The following is a 26,369-nucleotide window of genomic DNA, read 5'->3' as shown; positions in this document are numbered from 1 at the left end:
CGCCCCCCCCCACGCCGGAACACCTACATGTGGCGCAGGGTTTACAACGTGACGCATCTCCCAGATGCGTCACGTTGTAAGTACCCCACACCATGGTGCTGGCTTTGCGCCGCCGCTGCGTCACAAAAGTGACGCACGACAGCGTAAAAGAGGCACAAGGGGCTTGTAAATCTGCCCCAGTGTTTTCACTAGCAAGTGTGAACAAGAGCAATGGGCCACTAGGGAGTTCTTCAAAGCTATGAGAAAAACAATATATAGGAAAAACAGTTGAATGTTTTATCCACCTTTCCGTGCCTCCAAGGTCTACACCCTTTGCTGATGAAGGCTAAGGTTATGTTCGAACATGAGATACAAGGCTGGGAGAGCAGGGCGCACACACTTAAATGTTGACAAAGTTTCAAATATGTATCCCACCCAGGATATAACAACACATAACGGGTGCTCAAGAAGAAAGAAAAGCCACCACTGTTCGATCAAGTTCGGGTCATCAATAGGGGTGGACGGAATTCGCAAAATTCACTTTTGCAAATTATCGCGAAAATGTTAAAAATCTCCGCAAACACGCGGAAATATCGCGAAGATGCGGAAGTTTTTTTCCCGCCCGTTCGCGGTATTTTCTGCGTGGTCGCGGCTCGCCAACTTACCCATGCGGTTGCTCGCGGGCGCGGCCATCTTGTTTTCACTTGTCTCGCGGTGCATGATCGCGAGAAGAAAGACGTGATCGCGCAACGAATGACGTTACTGTGGGTGCGAACTGTCGCGAGACAGCGCAAATAGCTGCCAACAATCCAACATCTCGTGGAGAACGCGACCGGATCGGGAGAACTTGTCGGCAAAAGCGGGGATTCAGGTAAGGCGATCGCGCCCACGCGAGAATGTATTATTTTACAGCGCGAGCAAGCAAAAAATTTCCGGTAAAATGCGGATTGCGGAAATTTTGACATTTTCGCGCTCTCCGCGGAACGCGAAAATGTCAAATTATCGCAATTTCCGCGAGCGGAACAGAATTTAGCCCAGGCCTAGTCATGAACAAAAAACTTCGAGCACTTCAAAATAATTAAACGTTGAGTTCCGTAGTAAAGTTGCACCACCAGCCTTTATTTCTCTTAAAACCTCTTTCAATTCTCTCCCAACCCCTGTTTCGTCTTTGCTGCAGATGTGGCAGCAGACTTCATCAAGGCTACAATAATAAACATACGTGACTTTAGTCATCTCTAGACACAATGGGACCAGAGATCCGTCTCCCGGGTCACGCAACCCAATCAGTGTGGCCAGGGGAGGCGTAAGGAGGTACAACGAGGAGAAATTCTTATATTTCTTCTAGTTTTTTCCTCTTTCCTATGCATGCTGCATTCTGTAGCACACATAGAACGAGAGGTGTCCCTTCCTGCACAAAAACAATCTCCCCTAAAACGCAGACACCCTTGCACCATGGCGCAAGGGTGCCTGAGTTAGCGCATGGCAGCCAATTGTGCGCCAACGCAGGGTAAGGCACAGCGATGCAACACAATGTTAAAAGTGATGCAGCGCGGCAAAGCGAAAGGGCTTGCGGTGCCGTGATGCGTCACTTTCTTGTAAATAATAGTGTGCGTTATTAGCCATGTGCATCAGAGGCATTGTGACAAGTGTCATTCCTCAGTCATGGTCCACTAATACTCTTCCACCTCACTATATTCCACTCAAATTACTTTCATGTTTTCACTATACTAATTCACCACTAATCCTTTATGGGTTCCGGAGTAGTGTGCTACTCCCCAAAAAAGCGCTTTGAAGCTTCGTCAAGGGTAGTAAGCGCTTTATAAATGCAATTACAATACAATACAATACAATATTGTGGCAAAGAAGAAAGGTGAGGATTCAGTCAGCCTTAGGTAGTGACAATTTGAGTTCTTCATCAAGGACAGGAGTTGGGTACTGGGGAAGGAACAATATCCAGGGAGCAAATTCTGCCTGGATATTGACTGAGATCTCTGAACAGTGTCATCTATAAGTGGCATGGTGGGCACAAGAGTGCAATGAGACGAAGCAGAGTTTCACAATATCTCTTTCTTCAAAAGACTTCCTCATCAGGCTGCTGGCAGAAGCCCCTATTATATGCGCATCTCTGAACTGCCCACTAATTGGAATGAATAATAGCAATGCTATGAAGTGGAAATACCAGTGACTTTTGATGGTAATTTGTTAAAAAAGTGTTGCCATTGTTTGATTCCGGGATATGTAGAACTGTTAAGGGCACTCAGTTTCAGTGGCATAGATATCAAAAGTACACCAGATGCAGTGGCACTGAGGCAAGTGGGTGGAAACATCTCATTGCACCCCAATGATCACAGTCCTTCACTACCCAGCGAGGATCAGGGGGCGGGGCAGCTAATTTCTCTTGCATTAAACCCCATGGTGCTATGCTACTACTCTGCTCAGTTTACAAAGGAACAGATTTAATTAGAAGAATAGTCTAAACCGGAAACAGTGGAGCAGTAGAAGCAGTAGACAGTATTGTTAACATCTTGAAGATGAGAAAGTATTTTCATGGAAATAATTGCGTTTGATGTTATAAATACACACATATTTTTTATTAATCTGGAATGTTCTGACTTATAATGCACAAGACAACAAAATGGTGATTAATGTATATGTTTGTTGCATCTCTGCTACCCACTGGCTTTATTTTTAGATTGTCTGTTTCCATGTCACAATATCGAAGTCAAAAATATTGCATCCACAATATTGTCCATCACTATATCATCATTTTGAGAATATTTCGATAAATTGAGATTTACAATGCTTAACTCTATATTTACTTACCTTGATGATGTAGTGGTAGTAGATAGTGTGACTTCACATTGCTGCAGATCGATATTTTTGACCACAATATTGTGAGCTTGTCTTTGACTTTGAAAAACAGGACCCAGCATATGGTAATCAATTTTGAGCTAGATGTTACAGCCCAGAAAAACTGCTAGAGTACACATACAACCCTTGAGAACAGTGACAGTTTCAGGAAGGCTGGATTTTAATAGCAATGAAGAATGGGCTCTGGATAAATCTTCAGCTGTAATGATACATTATAAGATCGAATGGTTAAAAAGAAGCCATGAGGTTGCTCTCATATTGTAACTTACAGTGCTTAATTTGTGCCGGTGGTTTCCAGTGCTCGGCACAGGCACTTTATTGTCAACACTGGAACTTATGGTAGTCTGCCACATGGATGGCACAGTTTGCCTGATTTTATTTATTAATTTAAAAATACATAAAAAATGACTCAGACCTGTTGCCCAAGCCATTCTTATAGCTTTGGGGTCCTGGAATAGTCTGAAATGTCACACTTGTAGGAGTGTGATGGTTAGTAGTTATGTTGGTACTGTCATTGGCAGTGCTGGCAGGGGTAATGGATAGTGCGAGCTGTGGTAGCCTCTTGACGAGGGCTCTGGCGCTTATTGTTTTACAAATTAAGCACTGGTGCAGACTTCTTGGATGACAGGCTTTGTGCACAAAACAGAAACAACTGTACAGTAAAATGAGTAACATTATATTGTGCAATATCAGTCCCAGGTACACAATATGTTTAATCATTTAATTGAGAGGTGACAGTTCAAAAACATGCTCATACAGCTGTATTTGAAACATGGTGAATGCACAGCACATCTTCATGCAACAAAACATCTTTATAATGTGTATTACCCTTGTTTACACCAGAAACAGCATCCTTGTGCAATGCCTCAAGTCATTCTCTTTTGGTTTATGGTTTATGGTATATGTATATACTCTGCACGTTGATCTGGTCATGGGTACTCGCAAACATTTTCCCAGGGGCCAAAAGGTTTGGTCTGTGATGTGACCGAGGGAAGCATTGAAGCCAAAAGTGTGGTTGTTGAGGGGGCAGGAAGAGATAAGGTGAGTGTAGGGGAGGCGAAGTATGTACATCTAGTGGCTGAATTGCACAATGTAAAAGCAGAAAATCTGGATCAATCCCTGCTTCCCCACCTGATCGATCTGTGTGATCCTAGGCAATTGTTACATTTCCTTTTCCCTCCTTTTATTTCATTATCACATACAAGAGGACCTCCAAATATAAGACTTCAGGTTTTGTCCTGTAAAAAACCTTCTGTGTTTGGTTTATTAAACTATAATGTTGTTTCTGTATAATTGCAACCCAGGCTGCCCAAAGGGTGCACATAACTGACTAGCCTGTTAGTAAACTACTGGTATTGTTGTCAAGTTAGGTGGGAGCATGAATGTTTCTAAATTCATGTTTGAAAACTATGACTTTTCTAAAATACTTCTCAATGCACTCATATAACCTGATGTGTACTAAGGTGAAACTGTTCTAAAGGTTAATGGAATACACTTTTTGAACTCACTTTATCATATTTTACACGTTTGCTGCAAGATTCAATCAACAGTTAAAGAAATGCTTGCCTATTTATTTACATCTTTTTAAAGTTTAGTGGAGTGGAATAAATAGTGCTTCTTTGAACCAGAGGGGCGCATGTAAAGGTCAGGAGGGCTGGATGCTGCTGCTGGGCCATACTTTGAGTAACTTTTATCTAGGTCCTAGCTAAGTCCAATTTACCCTCATGTATGACATTTCTGTTACGGAAGACCCACCACTACCCTTGTAAATATGTGAATACATTACACAAAGGATGACGTTTTAGAAAACATTCTGAAATGTGAACATTATAGGGTTTTTTGTATTTGAGTTAGACATTCATTTGGCAATGCCTCTAATTTCACTGAATTATTATTGAAACGTCATCGGATTCACTCTCAAGAGGTGCCCTCGTCAATATTCAAATTAGCAGGTTTGAAATGAATGGTACAGGAAACTTGCAAAAAAGAGAGACAAACTAATTTGCTATTTGATGTTTGCATCTGTTGGATATGAAAAATCCCAAAACTCTATGATCTGACACAACAATGAAAGATTGCTGTGCTCCTTGTAGATGACAGCGTGCCAAGCCAAGATTTGCTTCTTGTGATTTTGCATAATTTTCTGTTACACCTCGCCGCATAAACCGGAAACAGAGCCTTTGGTGTCAGTGTGACACCTTTCCTGCTGCCGTTCAGGGCCTCCTATAAACCGAGGGTCTGTGGAGCTCCATGCCGCCAGTAGCCCAACCCTCAGACGGGGAGAATTTGGATCAACATGTAATCACCACGGGGGGGCTGCAGAGCAGTGACTGCTCACTCACTAACTCTCAGGGTAGCTGTGAGGACTTTTTCAGCTGCCCAGTCCCCCAGTGTTGGCTTGGCTACAAATGGGGTCTTTTACGACTGGAGTTTTGGGGTCACCATACTATTGTCGAACCAAAATGGAAACCAAGCTCACCCCTTCAGCACTTGACTTGAGAGGTGAGATGGGCTGGAAACTGGCAACCTAGTGACAACCATAATAACACTCAATATGTCATCCATCCTAAAGAGGGCCTTGCAGGTGACAAATGGAAGGTTATATCTACAGACTTTGACAGGCTAGCTTACAATCATAATGGTGAACTGCCTTTGGCAAGACATATGACATGATAAATCATTGTTTTTTTTTCTCAAATGAGTATTTGTCATACATGAACAAAAGCAAGAACTGTTGAATCTGACAAACTTTCCATGAAAGCAATGGGCATTCCACTTTATAAGCATATTTCTCATTTCACACCAGATTGCCTAAGTCTATGGGCCTTCACACATGCTAGACCCTATGAGCTTACCTTCTCTTCCGGTCCTTAATTTGTTTACCTGGGAGACTTGTGGTGCACCATGCACTTACAGTGGCCTGCCTCTATTCCTGCCAGCCAGTAAGGAATTAAGAATCACTTTGTGGTGCCTCTTCCCATCTAAGGACACCGCAACCTGCAATATACAAATTAAAATGGCCCCAGTACCTCATGGGACGTCTACTTTGCAGGCTTATGCAGCCCACGTGGCAGGCTCCTGGGCTGCACAGTCACAAGTCTTCCTCGCTGGCATGTTGGAGACCTCCAGGAAGATGGGTGTTTCCATCTCCTCTTGCGCTGCTTCTCTTCAGTGCAGGAGTGTGGGGGAAGAACATGACCACTGCGCCTAATGCCTTGGATGGCCCCTCCTCACAAGGCCACTCAGCACATGCCTGAGGGCTCCTTTGTCAGGAAAGAGCATCATTGTCTCTCACCTGAAAAGGGGCATTGAGAAAATAGCATGATGGTACTCAGGTCCTACAGGGCACCCACTACCTCTGGGGCTCCTTAGAATTGATAACTATAGCCCACTGGGGATATAATGATGCAGCAGGTGCCCCCAACCTTCGTCACACCTCTGCAGAGCTCCAACCAGTAGAAACACCTACGTAGGTGACCCTCAGAGTTTGACTGATTTTCTCTCTTTGTCCGTCCTGCATATGTGGGCTCACCTCTTTTCAACAGAGTTCTCCTGCAAGACTTTTTGGCAGAGTTGACCTCTTCCCTCGAGGCAGATGCAGCTTCTCCATCAGGGTTAGGACCCAGTTTCTTTGCACAACTCCTTAGGCATCTAGGCTAATGACTCCACAAAGCAGGCATGTCCTCCGGGAGATGTAGCCCAGCAATCCCCCTTTAGCCAGTAGTGTGTCCTTTTCTCCACGCAACCTCTATCTTACCTAGCAAGGGTCTTGCACAAGTTGTCCCTACAGGGAAGGACGAGAGCAATCAGACATACTTGCTCTGGAGCTTAATTATTTACCACCCACCCTGCAGGGTGTATCTCTGCATTAGTCCAAAAGAATACTGGAACAGAGACAGTCGCAGACGGCATGACTCACAGGTGAGGGTGCGGGGGGTCGCACAAAAAGGCGGGATTGCGGGGGGAGGAGGGGTCCCGCAAGGGGGCAATTGAATTTTAAAAAATATATATATCATTAAACTCACCTTCCCATCGGCCAGGTCCCGTGTCTCCTCTGCTCTCCAAGAACAAGAGGCAGAAGCAGGCAGCCAGGCTCACTCCTTCACTCCCTGTAAGCAGCGTTGTGATTGGTCGGGACGCCGCCCAGCCAGCCGCTAATGGGAGGCCATTTTCTCCATGTATGCTGCATTGCAGCCTGCTTGGAGAACAGCAGAGTGCGCATGACTGGTTTAGGCGGCCCCAGGGGGCTGACCAAACAGTCTTTACGCACTCGGAGTGTGCAGGCACACCACTCCTCCCCAGCCCTGCTCTCAGAGCAGTCCCGCCCATCCGCCTGCCCACAACCAAACATAAAATGGTATTAACGGAAAGTTATTACCATTTTATGTTTCTGCTCCTCGCACTGCGAAAAGCAGTGGGGCGACGCTCCTCTGCTCTAGTGGAGGAGCCGCCCCTAAACAGAGACCAGTGTTTTCTCTCTAGTATTTATCCTATGTTTGCATGAAAAGATTGTGCATTCCACTGGTCCAACCCAGCAATGCTTTCAGGCAGTTCCTGTATTTTGTGGTATATCCCTCTCAGAGTGCACAAGCCACTATTGTTGTTCCCCAGTGTCATCATAAAGGATGCATGAGGTTTCGAAGCCAAGGGACAAAAGAGAGAGAGGCTTCCTCCTCAGTGTCTACACAATGCTGTCTGAAGTAATACTTCTGGGGAGAAATGAAGCAGGAAGAGGGCAGGGACTACTCCTGCACTGCAAAGAGATTTCTGTCTTCTTTAATAGGAGAAAAAGCCACAAATGTCAGAAATAACTTTCAGGCAATATATGTAATTCTAGATGGAAATTATGGATATCACAAGAGTTGATAGTCAAGACATAGGAAACACCCTGAGTGAAGGCTGAGAAAGAGCAAAACAAGTCTTCCAGAAACAAGAAAACCCAGAAAAAATCATATTGCAGGAAAGCATTGGCAAAGCCAATATGTCTCACTTATGCAAGAGCTCTTTATTTTGCCAATGCGTTATAGCTATGTTGTAAACAAGTGTTGCTGCTGTTCAGTGAGGCAAAACGTTAGTGGCATAGAGGAGAGTGGATTGTCATAGAGTGGAGTGGTATGAGTGTCGTGTATGGGAGTGGCATAGAGTGGAGTCACACAGAGTGGCATACAGTGGAGTGGCATAGAGTAGAGTTGACTGATGTAGAGCGCATTAGCTTAGAGTGTTGCAGAGTATACTGGTGTAGAATGCAGTGGCATAGAGTGCAATAGCATAGAACTTAGTGGCGTACAATGCAGCTTCGTAGAAGGCAGTGGTGTAGATTAGAGTGTTGCAAAGTAGAGTATAGTGGCATGGAGTGCAGTGGTGAAAAGTGGAGTGGTGCAGAATAGAGTAGACTGGTTTAGAGTGGAGTGGAGGAGAGCAGAGTAGAGTGGCATAGAGAGCAGTGGCGTAGAGCGGTGCACAGTAGAATGGCGTAGATTGGTGCAGAGTAGAGTATAGTGCTGTAGAGTGTAGTGACATAAAGTGCAGTTGTGTGTAGTGGAGTGCTGCAGAGTGCAGTGGCAGAGAATGGAGTGATGCAGAGCAGAGTGGCCTAGAGTAAAGTGGCGCAGAGTGTATTAGCATAGAATGCAGCAGTGCAGAGTAAAGTGGCATAGAGTTCAGTGGCATAGAGTACAGTGTTGCAAAGTAGAGTGTTGTGGTATAGAGTGGTGTAGAATGCAGTGGCGTAAATTGGTGTGGATTAGAGTGGCGTTGAGTACAGTGGTGCAGAGTAGAGTGCAGTGGAGTAGAGTGCAGTGACATAGAGTGCAGTGCTTAGAGTGCATTGGCATACAGTGCAGTGGCTTAGAGTGGCGTAGAGTGCAGTAGCATAGAGTGCAGTGGCATAGAGCACAGTGGTGCAGAGTAGAGTAGAGTGCAGTGAAATAGAGTGGCATACAGTGGAGTGGAGTGGCGCAGAGGAGAGTAGAGTGGACTAGTGTAGAGTGCATTGCAGTAGAGTGCTTCAGAGTATAGCGGCATAGAGTGACATGACGTAGAGTGTTTCGGCATAGAATTCAGCGGCATACAATGCAGCATCATAGAATGCAGTAAGTGGTGTATAGTAGAGTGCAGTGATGTAAAGTGCAGTGGTGCAGAGTAGAGTGGCATAGAGTGAAGTGGCGTAGAGTGGTGCAGAGTAGAGTATAGTGATGTAGAGTGGAGTGGCATAGAATGCGGTGCCCGCAGAGTTCAGTGGCTTAGAGTGCAGAGAGGCAAAGTAGAATGGTGTAAAATGCTTTGGCTTAGAGTGCAGCAGTGCAGAGCAGAGTGGCATAAAGTTCAGTGGTGGAGAGTGCAGTGTTGCAGAGTGGGCCAGAGTGCATTTGCGCAGAGTGCAGTGGTGCAGAGTAGAGTACAGTTGCACAAAGAGCAATGATGTAGAGTGCATTGGCATAGAGTGGCAGTGGTTTAGAGTAGAGTGACATAGTGTGCAGTGGCATAGAGTGGAGTGGTGCAGCGTGGAATAGAGTGACGTAGAGTGCAGTGGTATAAATTAGATTATTTCAAAGGAGAATGAAGTGACATAGAGTGGAGCAGTGCAAGGTAGAGTGCAGTGGCATAGAGTGCAGTGGTGCAGAGTAGATTAGAGTGGCGTACAGTGGATTGGCATAGTGTGTAGGGAATGGAGTGTAGTGGTATAGCATAGAGTTTATTGGCATAGAGTGCAGTGGCCTAAAGTGCAGTGTTCCAGAGTGGCCTGGAGTGGAGTTGCCTATAGTGGAGCTGTGCACAGTAGAGTGGAGTGGCCTAGACTGGAGGGGTGCAGAGTACAGGAGCGAAGAGTGCTGTGGTGCAGAGTGGAGTGGTGTAGAGTGCATAGGCATAGAGTAGAGTGGTGCAGAGTAGGGTAAGAGGCGTAGATTGAAGTAGTGTAAAGTGCAGTGGTGGCATATACTGGAGTGGTGCGGAGTGGAGTAGACAGCAGTGGCTGGAGTGGAGCAGAGTAGAGTCCAGGGTCGTGGAGTGGTGCAGAGTAGAGTCCAGTGGCATAGAGTGGAGTATGAATGCTGTGGTAGCACACTGCCATTACAGACAACACATTTTCAATTGAAATGCCCATTACATTTCTACAGACATACAGTTTTACTAATAAAACTATACTATGGCACAGACGATAATGTGTAGAAATGGCATCACCTACTGTAAGGTAATAATTTTTTTTGATCATAATAAAGTATTTGTTTCCAACACACTTCAGAATTTACAAAAATGTGTTTTATTTGTGCTCCTCTATAATTCTGATATATACTCTGAAATACTTTCACAGGTCATTAAAATGTTGTAGAAAAAACTCTTTCCTACCGCCAGTATCCAGCAAGATTGTCACATAAATCATCTCATTTTTAAGTCGGAGAAAGAAAAGTAAACTAGAAGCTCCCTCTGAAGAAAGAGCCTGACATTTGACATCTGCTGTGCTGTGCCTGTGCCTCTGCCCAGGCTGGTAGGGGTTCGAGCCTAGGTTTGCCTCCTGTTGCTCGCTCGTTCTTTTGTTTGCCTGTGCCTTACTTGTGCGCTTAGTGTTGTGCCTTGTGCTTGTTTTTCTGCTATTGTGCCCTAGTCCCTTTGTTTTCCATTTCCACCTGTTTTTTCACCACACCCCCACCCGCCACTGCTGCCCCCATGGACCCACCCACCGCCGCTTCCCGATCCCGTCTCCCAGCTTCACCTCCCTCCCACCTCCCACGTAAAATGCTGGCCGCTGTGCGGCTGCACAGAGGACGCGCTGCTGGCACACCTAAGGCAAGCCCGTCTGAGCCCGTCCGTGACCCGACCGCGGCCAGGAACCCTGGAACTCCAGAACCCTGCCGATACATCTCCGCCGCCCTCCACGCACTCAACCCCGAAAGACACAATGGCTGCCAAAGAGCCACACCGAACAACACCCAAGGACAGTTCTCCTGCAGACACTGCCAACGATCATTCACCTTCGACTGCACCCCCAAGACCTCGCCGGACTCCCGCACCACCAGAGCCCTGACATGCATCCTCCTCAACATATGCTCCCTACACAGACACGACATAGAGATCTGGGACCTGCTCGACAACCTCTCACCCGACGTCGCCTTCCTCACCGAAACCTGGACGAACGCCACCTCCGGCCCGACATCGCCACCAACATCCCCGACGGATACAAGATCCAGAGAAGGGATTGCCTCCACCGCCAAGGAGGAGGACTCGCCATTGCACATAAGACCTCCCTTCGACTCTCCACCTCCAACACGAGCGACCCCCACTCCAACACAGAACACCTCCACTTCCAGATCTAGACCAACGCCAGGACCACGCTACGGGACAACCTCGCCTAAAGATCCCCCGGACGACGCACACAATCCGCAGCCACCATTGCTGACCTCGTCGCACCCCAGGCCATCGCTTCCATGGACTACATTCTACTCGGAGACCTCAATTTCCACCTCGACAACCGCAACGACCCCAACTCCATCACCCACCTTGACAACCTCTCCAATAATGGACTGAAGCAGCTCATCACCACCGTCGCGCACAGAGCTGGACACACCCTCGACCCCATCTTAGTAGGAGGGACAAACATCCATTTCAGCCATTACATGCAGTTCCCCTGGACGGACCACCACTGTGTACACTTCACCTTCAACACATCCACTGGACCCAAACACCCCCACGCCCGCCTCGAAGGAACTGGAGCAAGATCACAGAGGAGCACTTCAACACCACCCTCCTCCTAGACCCACCCTGCACCACAACCGACGCCAACGCCGCTGCCCGAAAACTGCACAGCTGGATCGCCAGCTGCACCGACAAGCTCGCACCCTTCCGCCACCCCGGCAAACAACGCCCCCTGAAAGCAGTTTGGTTCACCACCGATCTCCAAGCAGCCAGGAGCTCCTGAAGACGCTTAGAGAAAAACTGGTGAAACCGGAAAACCACGAAAGACCAGAACAGCTACCGGAACGCCCTGAAGGAATACCACCAGTGGTTAAGAGACACCAAGCGGACTTTCATCATGAACAAGATCCACAGCAATGCAACCAATGCTAAAGAACACTTCAACGTCATACAGCAATTCAACAAATCCCCTAGCAAAGCCACGGACATCACATCATCCCAGGAACTCTGCAACAAGCTCAGCTCCTACTTCCATCTGAAAATCAAGGCCCTCTACGACAACTTCAGCGAACAGTCACCGGACCCCACTCCACGCTCCACCACCACTGAAAAAGAGACGATCATCACCACATGGAGTCCCGCCACCATCGGACACACCACCGTGACCATGAAGAACATCCACTCAGGAGCCCCCACCGACCACTGCCAACCACACATCTACCACAGGGCCGCCGGCACCATCGCACTTGAACTTGGACGCACCATCAACACCTCCTTCGAATCCGGCATCTTCCCCGATGACTGGAAGCGGGCGGAGGTCAAACCTCTCCTCAAGAAGCCCACAGCCGACCCGACAGACCTGAAAAACTACTGCCCATCTCTCTCCTCCCCTTCGCTGCCAAAGTCACAGAGAGACTAGTAAACACCCAGCTGACCGCCTTTATTGAAGAAAACCCCATCCTAGACGCCTCCCAGTCCGGATTCCGCAGCAACCACAGCACTGAGACGGCCCTCCTAGCTGCCACCGACGACATCTGCATGCTTCTAGACCAGGGGCACACCGCAGCCCTCATCCTACTAGACCTCTCCGCAGCTTTTGACACCGTCTCTCATCACACCCTCACAGCCAGACTCCAGGACGCAGGGATACGAGGAACCGCCCTTTACTGGATCCAATCCTTGCTCTCCGGCAGAACCCAGAGAATCAGACTCCCTCTTTTCCTCTCCGAACCCACACAGATCAACTGCGGAGTTCCCTAAGGATCATCACTCAGCCCCAACATCTACATGGCCCCTCTCACCGCCATCGTCAGACAACACGGGCTCAGCATAGTATCCTACGCCGATGACACCTAGCTCATCCTATCCCTCACAAAGAACCCTGAAGACACCAGACTCTGTTTCCAGGATGGAATGAGAGACGTGCCAGCCTGGATGAAAAGCAGCTGCCTGAAGCTCAACTCGGAGAATACTGAGGTCCTCATCCTTGGACCCTCCTCTTCCGCCTGGGACAACACCTGGTGGCCCTCCACCCTCTGGAGTTCACCCACCCCGACAGACCATGCACAGAACCTCGGCATCATCCTCGACTCCTCCATCATGATCATCAGATCAACTCCATCGCCTCCACCAGCTTCAACTGCATTCGGATCCTCTGCAAGACCTTCAAATGGATACCCCTCGAAGGCAGAAAAAACGTCATCCACACACTGATTACCAACAGATTGGACTATGGCGACGCCCTCTATGCCGGAATCAACAGAAATCTCCTACACAGGCTACAGACCATCCAGAACGCCGCAGCTAGACTTGTCCTCGGAACCCCACGGCACGAACACATGACCCAACACCTGCGTACCCTCCACTGGCTCCCTTTCGAGAAGAGAGTCCCCTTCAAACTGCTCACCCACGCCTACAAATCCCTCCACGACATCGGACCCAAATACCTCAACGAGAGAGTCTCCTTCTATTTACCCAAGAGGAACCTTCGCTCCGCAGACCTCGCCCTCGCAGAGATCCCCCGCATCCGCAGAGCCAGAGCAGGAGGAAGAGCTTTCTCCTACGTCGCAGCCAAATCATGGAACGAGCTCCCAGTGAACATCAGATGCTCCCCCACCCTCCACACCTTCAGGAAGAACCTCAAGACCTGCCTCTTCGACTGAACCGGTGCTGCCCCCCCTCCTCCAGCGCCTTGAGACCCTCACGGGTGAGTAGCGCGCTTTATAAACCCCTTGATTGATTGATTTTTTAATGCACAGCAAATGTGACAAGAACAAGATTTACAGTCCTGTTTACAGAAAGGAGCACTCATGGAAGAATACAAGGAGAGATAGCATGAAAAAGCTTTGCTCCTTGGGAGTGATGAATTGAAGCTGGACCTCCCAAACCAAATAAAGCCAGCAAATAGAAAGCCAGAAAATGTGAGTTACAAACCACAAAGGCAATGGTAAGCGACGGGTTGAATGCATTTCCAGGGAAGCTTTCTGAATGTCCCCAAGATGTCGTTAGCAAATTAGACAACTGTGCTGTCTGGTAGGCTTCCATCTAAAAAAGTAGAGCAAAAATCAGTGACAAACAATGGTCTCCACAGGACATTACACCACAGGAAAAAGATTAGCACTGTCTTGGATTAGGAATTCTGGGAAAGCTACCACCTGAGATAGGCTTATTGTTAAGGCTAGTCATGCCTATATTTTCTGAGATATATGATATATGGTGTCTTTGAGACACGAAAAGAACTTCCTACTTGCCAATTTCCATGTCTCTATTCCTTGTCCACTGTCTTCTTTGGACAATGTCCTAAAGGATGAAACTCCTTATGCCACTGCCACAAAATGCCAACATTTAGTTATGCAGCAAAGGGAGAGATGCCTTATCGTATGCAGAATGTAACAAGCATTGAAAATGCAATTGGTCTTGCCTTTGATTGAGTTAAAGCCATTTGCTTTGCTAATGGTATTGTATAGCAAAACAAATGGCTTTAACTTAATGAAAGGCTAGACCTATTGCATTTTTAATGCTTGTTTATAATACTTACAGTTCAGTATTTCACTGCCTGCGGGGAAAGGAGGGTGTATACTTTTCCCAGTGAAAGGATTGGCTGGGAGACAGCGAGAGGGGTCAATGGGAAGCCAGGAAGGAGCCCCTTGAGTGGACACAAAGCATCTGGCTTTTATTAAAAGTTTTGAGATCCTAGGCAGCTGGGAGCAGCGTCTGCCTATTAAAGACTCTTTGTCCCCAGATATCCCAGATGATTGTAGTGTCCTGATGGGCGTGTCTGAGGGGGCGATTAATCCCCTATACCACAACACAAAAATAAAGAAAGCAGTGAAAAACAGACAAGACCGGGTGGAAAGAGGAGATAGAAAATGCAGCGCACAAGGGCAGATCTACTCAAGTGTGACAGACCATAAGAGAGCGAAAGGAAGGAACGAAAATCAATGTAAAATTACAGAAGGGTAAATGAAGTGAACTGAGCGACCGCAGTTAACAGGAACCACAGTTTGAAAAGGTAATGAGAAAGAACGCGACCTGCAGTCTAACCAAGCAGGCTAAAATGTTGCTGAAATAACGTTTGAAAACCAAATATCTTTGCAGAATCTATAAATTATTATTTTCAATCCTTGGGAGACAGAACAGTGGGTTAATAACCCATCTGTACAGATTCATTTTACCTGCAGGTCGCTGGTTCTAATCTCAGGCAGAAAACTGCAGCCAGTGCAGGCAACTTTGTGTATCCTGCAGACCGCAGACTACAATGTCACATGTCATTCAGACTGCTCAATAGGCTACTGCACCTTCTGCAGACATTTGTGAATACACATGTGGTAAGTGTGTAGCGCAGTTTCCAGTTCTAATGAGATAGCTCCCTTCCAGCGTGGCTCAACCGGACGAGCTCTGCATGTGGAGAGCCCTAAAAATAAATGAAAAAGGCTTAGAAGGCTAGGAATTTGGAAGAGGTACCGCTAGACGTCATCACTCTTGCACCAAAGGTCATCTCAGATACAGACCATTGTGAACCCTGTTCCTGCTCCAAACCCTGCTCCAAACCCCCGCCCTTCGCCGAGCTTGCAGACAGTGGCGTCTAATCTACCAGTGAACAGTACACCGCACAGCCTCGCAGATGGTCTGTGGCATGAAGGCCCTACCTCCAACCAGCCCCTGATATAGAACAAGACCGCTCTGCGGTTAAAAAACAAGTTGTTAACATGAAGATAAGGGTTAGAACATACAACATAATGCGTGGCAGAGGGACAGGCACGGGGAGGCAAGCGTGCGGTGGGAGCGCACGGGAAAGCTAAATTAAGCACGCGGTGGGAGCAGAGAAGAAACGCCATGCGCGTGCACATCGCCTGTCCGTGCGCGCACATGGTTTGTCTCCCTTCGTGCACCAAACCGACAACAATAGGTTTGCCAAGGCGAAGCAGCGCATGCGCTGCGTTCGCTAGGCGAGACCTAATGAACAGACCTTCTCACAGGATGCAGAGTCCAACTAGCAACCCACTCTGTCCGGTGAGATTCTGGAACAGACATAACAAGTTCACATGCACTTTTCATACATGTGCCCTGCAGCCTAATCAGAGACCTTTACTTCAGCTGTCCACAGGCAAGTGGGCTTATATTAAATGTCAGGAACTAGAGGTTGCAGTTCATAATTCAATTAAAAAAATGAGTCTACAGTGTGGGAGACTCCATGAGAGAAGGTCACCAAATCACAGAGGTCAGAAAGCAAATAACTGGGTTAAAACCATTTAGGAAACAGTTGGACTGAGACGTAATGGTACAATGCCACGTACAGCCAAAAATGCTCTCTAAGCACATGGTAATAGCCTTGCGCAGAATGATTTTCTGGTCTGGAAATCTCTCCATTCATTGTTCGACTGTACATCCAGTTGCAGAAAGTCGTCTGATGTGCAGGCATGCCCACTCATCAAACGAACCTGTGGCAGTGCTGGGGTTAATTCGAAGCTTGCATCACATAGATAGTCAGTGTGGGGCGCTTGTGGCAAATAGATAATCTCAAAGTGATGTCTGCCTTGCAAACTAAATGGCCCCTGAAATGTCACTTAGGCTGGCTGTTTCATAGATAAACAAATGCATAGAGCCCAGCAGGGGCCATCCGGGCTAGGGGACTTCCTGCACAATATGGGACTGCTCCGACCTACTTACACCCCTGAAAGACAATGTGAGGGGCGTGTGAGACACACAGTCAATGCGAGGAACAGGCTGCACCTGAAAAGACCTTTTGAGGGATGAGGTAGGCCATTATTAAGAGTGTGTACATTTGGATAAACAGTGGCTCAGAATCACAAAGGTATTTTAAATAAGAAAAGTTTACTGTACAAAATACCTCATTTACGCCTCTCAGACATTTCCAAAAGAATTCCTGGCAGGCTGAAATTGTGTTTTGTTGTGGATTTTTCTGTAACAAATGTGTAAAAATAAACACAAGCAAGTGCCACGGAAGGGGTGTGAAATGGGAATTACATGGCAGGTCATGCCTTGTAAGTTTGTGAATTTCCACAACCACGTACATTTGTAAGCATCTGTAAACTCTGATCAAACTCCTTCCCACCCCTGAAATGGTTGAAAAGTTACTTCAGACAATGGCTGAAGAAACTCCGCTTTCTAGGATGGGAAGGGTATCCCTCCACCCGCAGATTTGGAAGGGGTGCAACGGAATGGCATTCTCGGCAGTGAAAAAAGGTATACTGCGCAGAAAAAAAACACAAACAATTCAAATGCATTTGCGTAGCAGACTCAATTCCTCCTGTGTTGAACTCTAGGCTGTGTGGATTTGTGCACAGGTGGAATGGGAGCCCCACATGAAAGGTCACGCGACATTCCCCGTAGAACTCCCGGAAATCTGTGAGAATGGGGCTTTTTGGGGCATGTTGAAAGAAGGTGCCAGGTTGTTAGCTCTGGCATGGAGCATGTTAGTATTCACTGAAACTAATATGTCACTTTCAAGAGACGCTAAGGCCGGCGCTCATGAACGCCATTTATTTTTCGAAAACTATGCTCCGATACTTTCGTGCTTGCGCTCTTTCTCTCTGTACACCAGGACGACACTACTTGGTGGTAATACGTTAAAGCAACATAGGGGCATATCAACAAGGGCTTTATCTCTGTTTTTTGGCTTTAAAAGCTTAAAAAGCAGAGATAAAACTAGCACCCTATCAACAACAGGGTGCTAACACGCAAATTTGCATGTTAGCACCCTTTTACTCTACGCTTCCCCTTGCATCTCTAATGAGATGCAAAGGGGGCGTTCCAGAGTAAAATAATAGGAGAAATGCCGCTAAGCGACATTTCTCCTATTATCAAGAATATCGCTAACCCTGTTAGAGACAAAAAAAGCAGCGCTATCCGCGGTTAACGCTGCTTTTTTACGTCTGGTATTTTTCTGACTTAGCCATGATATCCTATGGAAGGAGGATATCATGGCTAAGTTTGCCTGTCCCTATCAACAAGCTAACGTGAGATTATCGCTGGGTTTCCAGCGATAATCTCACGTTAGCCACTTAGCTCCAGGATTTTTATCGCTATTGAGATAAGCGTTGCTAATAGCACCCTATCTCAGCGATAAAAATCGGCGCTAGCTGGCGATAATTATCCTAGCGCTAAGTGCACTCAGCGATAATTATCGCCGGTTGTTGTTGATATGCCCCTATAGACAGTAAATACATTAACCTGAAATGCGCTGCTCTTTACATCGGCTTTCACAGTCAGTAGAGCCCAATGGCCCGTTGCAAACTCGTTTTTCGTCGACTAACTTTGGGTAATGACTGACCCCGCCAGTAGGCCGCTCGCTCCCCCGAAGTGTCAAAAGTTCATTGGTTACTCTTTACCTACCCATGCAAGTGTTTCTCGTGCCGCTCCTCACAGGAGAATTACTTGTGCCATCATTCATAGTAGCTAGCATTGCAAATAAAACGCCGTTTTGTGCTTGCATTGTCTTTAATGACGTACTTTACAGGAAAGAAACTCAAACAAAGGGGCAACATTCAGATTGTTATACAATTTTATTTGAAGTGTTAGGTGGTGCATACACTTTAATACGCAGTTTTGGGGAGTTTTAAAATCTTTTAGATAGAAATGTATTTAACTTGTTTGGCCTGAAAAATTCTCAAGCTGAAAATCATTGCAACAAGTTGTGTATACGGTTCTGCATGTGAAGAGAGGAATAATGTTCACCTAGGACGGTAATGTTCGATTCAGCACCGCGGGACACGTGACGTGCCACGCGCTTCCTACAAAGCCCCGCAGGGAATGACCTGCGGGAAGGTCTTCGGGGCTGGACCCCTACATCTCCATCTTGTGAATGAAGAACAAACCTTGACAAAATGAAGAGTTCGGAGAACAGCCAGGCCCGTCGCTGCGCTGCACGAACCTATATTCCAATTTTATCTGGCGGATGTGATTCCTTTTTATCCGCTGTTTTGTTTGAAGGGATCCGAAGCAGAGCAGATAATCCTAACTTTGAACATAAATCACTGTGCTGTGCGTCTGATAGATGCTCGCATTTTTCTTTTGATAATTCGTGATTGGGGACTGGCGGGAAAATGCCACCCGCTTATCGCTGGAAAGCAGCATTCGCAGAGCGCGCCGAAGGTTCAGCGAGGGAGGTGGAGGCGCTTTGAACCGAAATGCCTCGAGACATATGTCTGGCTGCCTGCTTCGTATGCCCGCTCCTCGGTCTGGACACTGGACTGAGAGCTCGCCTTTAATTCAGATGGTACACAAACACACGGCACAACTTCCTCCTGCAGGAATGCGCCTTGATTGCATTATTGGCTGCAGGCCTTCGATAGTGAAGGATGTGAACCGTGGAGGGTAGAGCTTTGGGCCTGGGAGTAATGTGTCGCTGCCAATGACTACATGTGTGATTCCTGGCAGACCATGCTATGCCTTTCCACTTTGTTAATCCCTACTTCTAGTGATTTAGCTCGTGCATGTCGGTCTGTGCTGCAATCTTGGTTTGGCTACTCCCATTGTGGATGCGCTAACTCGATTTGCCAATTTTCAAATTAAAAAGAAAGGTTCGAATGTAGACTGCAGCACATACCAGGCCCTCAGTTTATAGACATCTTATATCTACAACTTTTGGAGCCAGGAAGCCCGATGGCTCATGACCCTCTATTTGACAGTTACCAGCTCTCAGTCAGGGGATTCAGAAAGGTAGAAAGGTCAGCAGGAGGATGCAAGTAATTGAGTCACAACTTTCCATGGCATGTTCTTTGAGCCATCACTTTTGGAGGTCAATTCTAAAGCTGCCCTCCCATGGTAGCTCACCAGAAGTTTTGTTGGAATTGGAGCCAGGCTGATTTGCTCTCTCTGCTGGTGATATCCAGCTGCGGCTTCTCTGCTAATGTGGAAGAGCGCCCCTCTTCTGCTATCTGAGCAGTGAAAAAATGAAAAATAACATGATAATATCATTTTATTTTTCCTCACTGGCTCAGTTTCGTTGCATTTTAGGTGTGGGGCGGGGCTGGGTGGTCATCACAGCCAACAGGGGGAGGAGTGATGGGCACTTTCTAAGTGTGCATGATGGTTTGGCCGGCAGTCTTGGGACGGCCAAAAAGTCATGCACAGTTAACATTTCTCCACCCGGCTGTATTGCACAAGCTGGGTGGAGAACATGCACAGGCTGCCACTCTGTGTCTGAGCACTGCACCAGGGTGCTCAGTCCAATCACCATGCTGCTGTCATGGTGGTGACCACAGCGTCGTGATTGGCTAGGGGAGTCTGGTAGTATGTGTGCTTCCTGATTCGTCACCGGAGGTAGGACGGAGGAGAGTCAGCAGCAAGCACATCAAATCTTTATTTTTTCTAATCCTGCCTCACCTCCGCTCCTCCCCAGTACTAGGCCTGGGCTAAATTTCCGTTCCGCTCGCGGAAAATTGCGATAATTTGACATTTTCGCGTTCCGCGGAGAGCGCGAAAATGTCAAAATTTCCGCATTCCGCAGCTTAGCGATAATTTGTTCCTTGCTCGCGCTGTAAAATAATACATTCTCACGTGCCCGCGATCGCCTTACCTGAGTCCCCGCGTTCGCCGACTTGTTTTCCCGATCCGGTCGCGTTCTCCACGAGATGTTGGATTGTTGGTAGCCATTTGCGCTGTCTCGCGACAGTTCGCGCCCGCAGTAATGTCATTGGTCGCGCAATCACGTCTTTCTTCTCGCGATCATGCACCGCGAGAAGAGTGAAAACAAGATGGCCACGCCCACGAGCAACCGCATGGGTAAGTTGGCGAGCCGCGACCACGCAGAAAATACCGCGAACGGGCGGGAAAAAAACTTCCGCATCTTCGCGATATTTCCGCGTGTTTGCGGAGATTTTTAACATTTTCGCGATAATTTGCGAAAGTCACTTTCGCAAATTCCGCCCACCCCTACCCAGTACTATTCATTAGCAGCCACCACTGGTGGTATCTGCAGGGAGAGGAGCATGTCTACTTATTTCGGCAGCGGGTTCCAGCTGGGGAGTAGCACATACGATTTGGCCATCTGCTGTTAGCGACTGGTGTCTGGAAGTTGGCAGCATCTTTGGTGCTCTCCCTTGGCTGCGGGGACTGGGGGAATAGTGAACAACATCATTCAGGCATGTGCATTGGAGTTGTCGGCCTCATGAAGGCGCATATGTTGAATGGCCACATACTGTTTCTCCCACAGGACGGGCTGCCCTACCGTATTAAAAAGATATCAACAAGGTAAGCCACATATACTTCATGCTGCAGGTTTGCCTTTTTGTTGCTGTTTCTAAACTGCTTGTTTTTTTTACCCTCCATTCTGTTGTAGATAAATACTCAGCAAAACATAGGCATGTTTCTCCATCCAGGTCTGGTTCTTCTTCGAGGAGGGTTTGTCTTCCTCCTCCCCTAAGTGGCATGGGAGGCATGAAGGGGGTGATGAGGAAGCGAGGTTTCAGAGAATTGTCTTAGAGACTCTCAAGGTGTTTCACAAAGACTCCAAGGATGTGGCCCGCAAAGACTCTTCTACCAGATCAGTGGGGGAACCTTTTAAGCTTCTGATGTATCCTTTGATTTTAAGAACTCTTCTCCTACTCAGGATTTAAAAAGGAAATATGTCTCTAAAGAAAGTTTTCAAAAGATTCTCTCCCATGTGAGTGTTAACATGCGGATTTCTCCACTTAAGCAACCTTCTTCTAAGGATCCTTTACTTCCACAATTTCGAAAATCATCGTTTGCAGCTCGTCCCATTCACCAGTTTGTTTTGGATGTGGTGAAAAATGAACGGGAGGATCCTGAAGATATTCCTCTGCCTCGGTTTATGTCATATTTATATCCTCTGGAGGAGATGGCTACTACGCTACCAGACGTGGTTCATGTGGACTCTGGGGTTGCCAGTCTGGTGAGACGGTAGTCTATGGCTGAGGAGAATATCTGGAAGGATCCATCAGGTAACAAAGTGGATGCTCCCCCGACAAAGGTTCTTTTGGGATCGAATGTGGTACTCCGAGCAAGATTCCACAGTGCATAAACAGCACAATTTCTTATTACCGATCTTTTCCAAATGGTACAGGAGGAGGGAGACTGTCTCCCTTTACTAGAATCTATTGAACACCAGGTTGAGTTCTTGTCTGATATATCTTTCGACGAGGTCAGATCAGCAGCTTTGCAGGTGGTGCTTCGAATGCTGCCAGACGCATCCTGTAATACGGCACAATGTTCTACTGCTCTCAGGATGCCTTTCAACAGTCCTAGACTGTTTGGTGCTGAACAGGAGGAGAGATTGCATCGACTTATTAAGGAGAGGAAGCACTCTTCTTCATTAGGTGAGAATCTTCAAACCCAGCCTAGTCTTTGAAATGGAAATCCTTTCGTCAGCTTTCATGGAAGCAAATCATGGGAAGGAGTCTTCCTTTCGTTCCTTTCAGAAACAGAAGCAGTAATATGGTTCCAAACAGCAGAATTCCCAAGTATGCTGAGACTTCGTTGCCATTACAGGTCGGTGGTCAGAAAAGTGAGTTTTTCTCAGAATGCCAGACCATCACAAAGGACAAGTGGATGCTCAATATTGTCAAGTTGGGGTATCTGATGAAGGTTCTCTCTCCTCCAATTCCACCATGAACTATCCGGACACCTATTCTCAAGAATCCAACCAAGCTGCAGGCATTAATGGCAGGAATTGCCGTGCTGGTGAAGAAAAGAGCAATTTGTCTGGGTACCAGCCAAGAAGAAAGCTTCGGGAGTCTACAGTATAGTGTTCCTAGTCAAGAATGCTTCCGGGGTTATTGTACAGTCATAGATTTGAGCTTTCTGTGAGTTTCAAGATGGAGACATTACAAAGAATTGCTCATCTGATCCCATTAAACAGTTTCATGACTGCGCTCAATTTAACGGATGCTTATCTCCTCATTTCCAAAGAGAGAGCAGACTGGCAATTTCTCCAGTTTGTGGTAGGAGATCAGCACTGGCAGTTTATGGTACTCCAGTTGTGAATAAAGTCAGCCTCAAGGGTTTTCACAAAGATTCTGACCCCGGTGGTGGCTTTTTTAATCTTCAAGGGATCCCTGTTTACCAGTATCTCGACGACTGGCTTCTTGATGATCCTTCCTTTGAAAAGACTTGCAGGATTCTGGAGGTCACAAGGTGAGACATCCGCATGCTGGACTTTCTGAAATGTCAGTTGTCCCCTTCAAGACACAGATTCACCAGACCTATCTTCAGAACAGACCTGGGATTACTTTTCCCATGAGAGAAAAATTTGTCTTCAAACTTTGGTCAAGAGTCTGCTTCCCAGCTCAGTAGTATCAGTGAAGCCTGGAAGTTCAGGGTAACATGGTGGCATGTGTTTTCATGGTTCCTTGGACTCATCTTCTTCTCCACCCTTTTCTGTTCCATCTCGGACAATACTATGCACCAAATATTCATCCATTGGACCAGCCACTTTATCTCTACAATCAGGCCAAGCAGAAACTCAGGTGGTGTTGGAAAACCTGCAAAAGGGGATGCGTATGCACCCGGGTTTGACAGTTTTCATCACACCAGATGCCAGAAGTATAGGGAGGGAAGCGACCCAATTGCAGCATTCCTATCAACAGAAGTAGTCTAGTTTGAAGCACAGCAGGTCACCTAATTGGAGGGAGCTGGGTACAGAGCTCTTTTGAAGTTCAAGATCTTCATCTTGCAAAATAATGTCTTAATTCAGACGGACAACATAGTGTCCATGGCTTATATCCACCATCAGGGGAGAACCAGGTTGGAGACGTTGAATCAGGTGGCAACAGCTATTGGTCTCTGGCCAGAGAACAACTTTCAGATTCTTTCAACAATCCAGTGGACAACTTAAAGGGAGATCTCCTCTGCAGGACATTTCCACATCGATATGCCTATCTTTATCAAGGAGAGTCTTCTCTCAGATCGGTCAAATGTTCGGGATCCCAAATATGGATCTCTTTGCTTCATGGAGCAATGTAAAGTTTTGCAGATTCTGCTCCCTTTTTCAGGGGAGCGGAGCTCAGGAGAGAGACACTTTGGTGATACAGTGACCTCCACCGCTTCTTCAGGCTTCCCCCCGATTCCATGGACATTGGCAAAAATTAATTTGGAGAGCAGGTGATTATGGTGGCTCTCTTCGAGCCGAGATGCTTTTGGTTCCTGATCATACATGTCTTCTAAGGATCCTTCCATCAGTTTCTTCTCCTCTCAGGAGTCCTCACCCTCCTCCTCTGAACATGTGTCTCTTGGTTTGGAGGTTAGGCAGTCAACCTTATTAAGTACTGGTTTTCCTCCTTCTCTCATAAAATGTAGCAAAGATGGTTCCTCCTTGCTGTTACAAGGAAATGGGGGCAGTTCCTTACTGCATGCACCTTCAAAATCATAGAAGCATTCTAGACGCCCAACGAACCCTGATAAACATCTAAATAGGAGTGATTTCTCTCATCGGGTTAGGTCTAAAGTAAGATACAAAGCTATGTCGCCCATAGCAGACATAGAATAAAATTGGCAGACAATATGCTTACTAGCGATATCCTGTAACCACAGTGAGGAAATGTGTTCTGCAAAGCTCTGCTTAAGCACATTTTTGGTAGTTTTAATAATCAACCCGGGGGCACTGAACAATTCTGAGAGGCCAATATCAACTATTCATTTCTGCACATAACTCAACCAAGGTATAGAAAGTCTCCCATCCATATTCAAGCAATCGGCAATAACTGACTTGTTAAAACAAGCCTCCTTATTACTCCAAATATTTACCCAGTTTTTCAGGGGGGGCAGTCTAATACTATCTTATAGAAATTCTAGATTCAATTCAGAGTGCAAAATAAAATTTGGCTGGAGGGAGAAATGTTATTCTGCATATTCTGTTTGCTTCCACCTGAGCTGGGGGGGCGTTATGAAATCCCCAAACCCCAGCTCCATAGTTAGCAGTGGGAACACATTGCATATTGTAAATTGTAATTAAAGGGGAGATTGTAGTCCTGACATTCTTCCTAGCCAAGTTAAAAATTTGAGCCCGCTGTCCTCCCAAGTTTTAGCCATGCACTGTTTACCTGTGACTACCATTAATTATTAGCATCAAAAACCAGGCCTAAATAACAGAAGTTTGTAATTGCTCTTAGCTGTTTTCTGCCCAAATTTAATACGGACAGGGCTTTTTCACCTGGGCCACATGGAATAATATGAGATTTCTTATAATTAGTTTTCAAAACTAACATATTCATGAAAGACACAAATGATTCGACCAAACTGAGAAGGGCACCCAGTGTTTTGTCCATCAACACTGCATCTTCAGACTGTAACAGAGCTGGAACAGCTAGATTAGCAATTTTCTGCACATCTTTGGTTGAGTCTTGTAAAGATACACCCAAATTATTAATATACAGGATAACAAGCAATGGTGCTAACACGCACCCTTGGCACACGCCACTGGTAAGAGGGACAGAATCAGAAAGTTCTCCTAAATTTTAATATTGTACCTTAGCACTCAGATATTCATGTAAATCATTCCGAAAATTAGCAAATGCAATGTCTACACCCATTTTGATTAACATCGATCATAATTTAGTTCTATTGATGCAATCGAAGGAGGTGGAAAGATCCATAAAGGCTAAGTACAGTGGGCAGAACCTGGCGACAGTGTATTTACTTACTATCAGATGTAGGTTCAGGCACTGATCCACTATACCAAGCCCAGGTTGAAAACCATATTGATATACAGATAGAATGTTATCTATGGCACATGTTTGCAAGCGCTTAAAAATAATCCTCCCCAATATCTTTACAGAGCTATCCACCAAGGAAATGGGCCTGTAGCATTTGGGTAAACCTTTATCACCTTTCTTAAAAATTGATACAATTATAGACACGGCTCAGGACTCTGGAATCATATAACACAGGGAATTATTAAAACATTTCACAAAAAAGGGGCCACCAGAGATCAGAGTTACATTTTAAAAAATCAACGTGGATCCCATCCGGCCTGGCACCTTACCAATGGCACTAGCTCGTATGGCCACTTCAACCTCCTGAACAGTTATCTGTAGGGGTGTGAAGCTGCATCAGTGCACCTTTGCATGTGCTATCACCCTCTAGAGAATATATATCTGTGAAATGCTCCACCCAATCCTGCCAAGAGATAATCTATAATAATATGGCACTCGTGGGGGGGGGGGTGGGGGGGGGGGCAGTCATGCAAAAATAACCCACTAAGGGGCATATCAGCAAAAACCGGCGATAATTATCTCTCAGCGCTCTTAGCGTGAGGATAATTATCGCCGGGTAACGTGGATTTTTATCGCTGAGATAACGTGCTATTAGAAACGCTTATCTCCTCAGCGATAAAAATCCACACGCTAACTGCCTAACGTGAGATTATCGCTGGAAACCCAGCGATAATCTCACGTAGTGTGGCGTTAGCT

The sequence above is a fragment of the Triturus cristatus genome, chromosome 7 (assembly GCF_964204655.1).
Source record: "Triturus cristatus chromosome 7, aTriCri1.1, whole genome shotgun sequence".
NCBI classification, from domain to species: Eukaryota; Metazoa; Chordata; class Amphibia; order Caudata; family Salamandridae; genus Triturus; species Triturus cristatus.
This window is presented reverse-complemented; position numbering follows the sequence as displayed.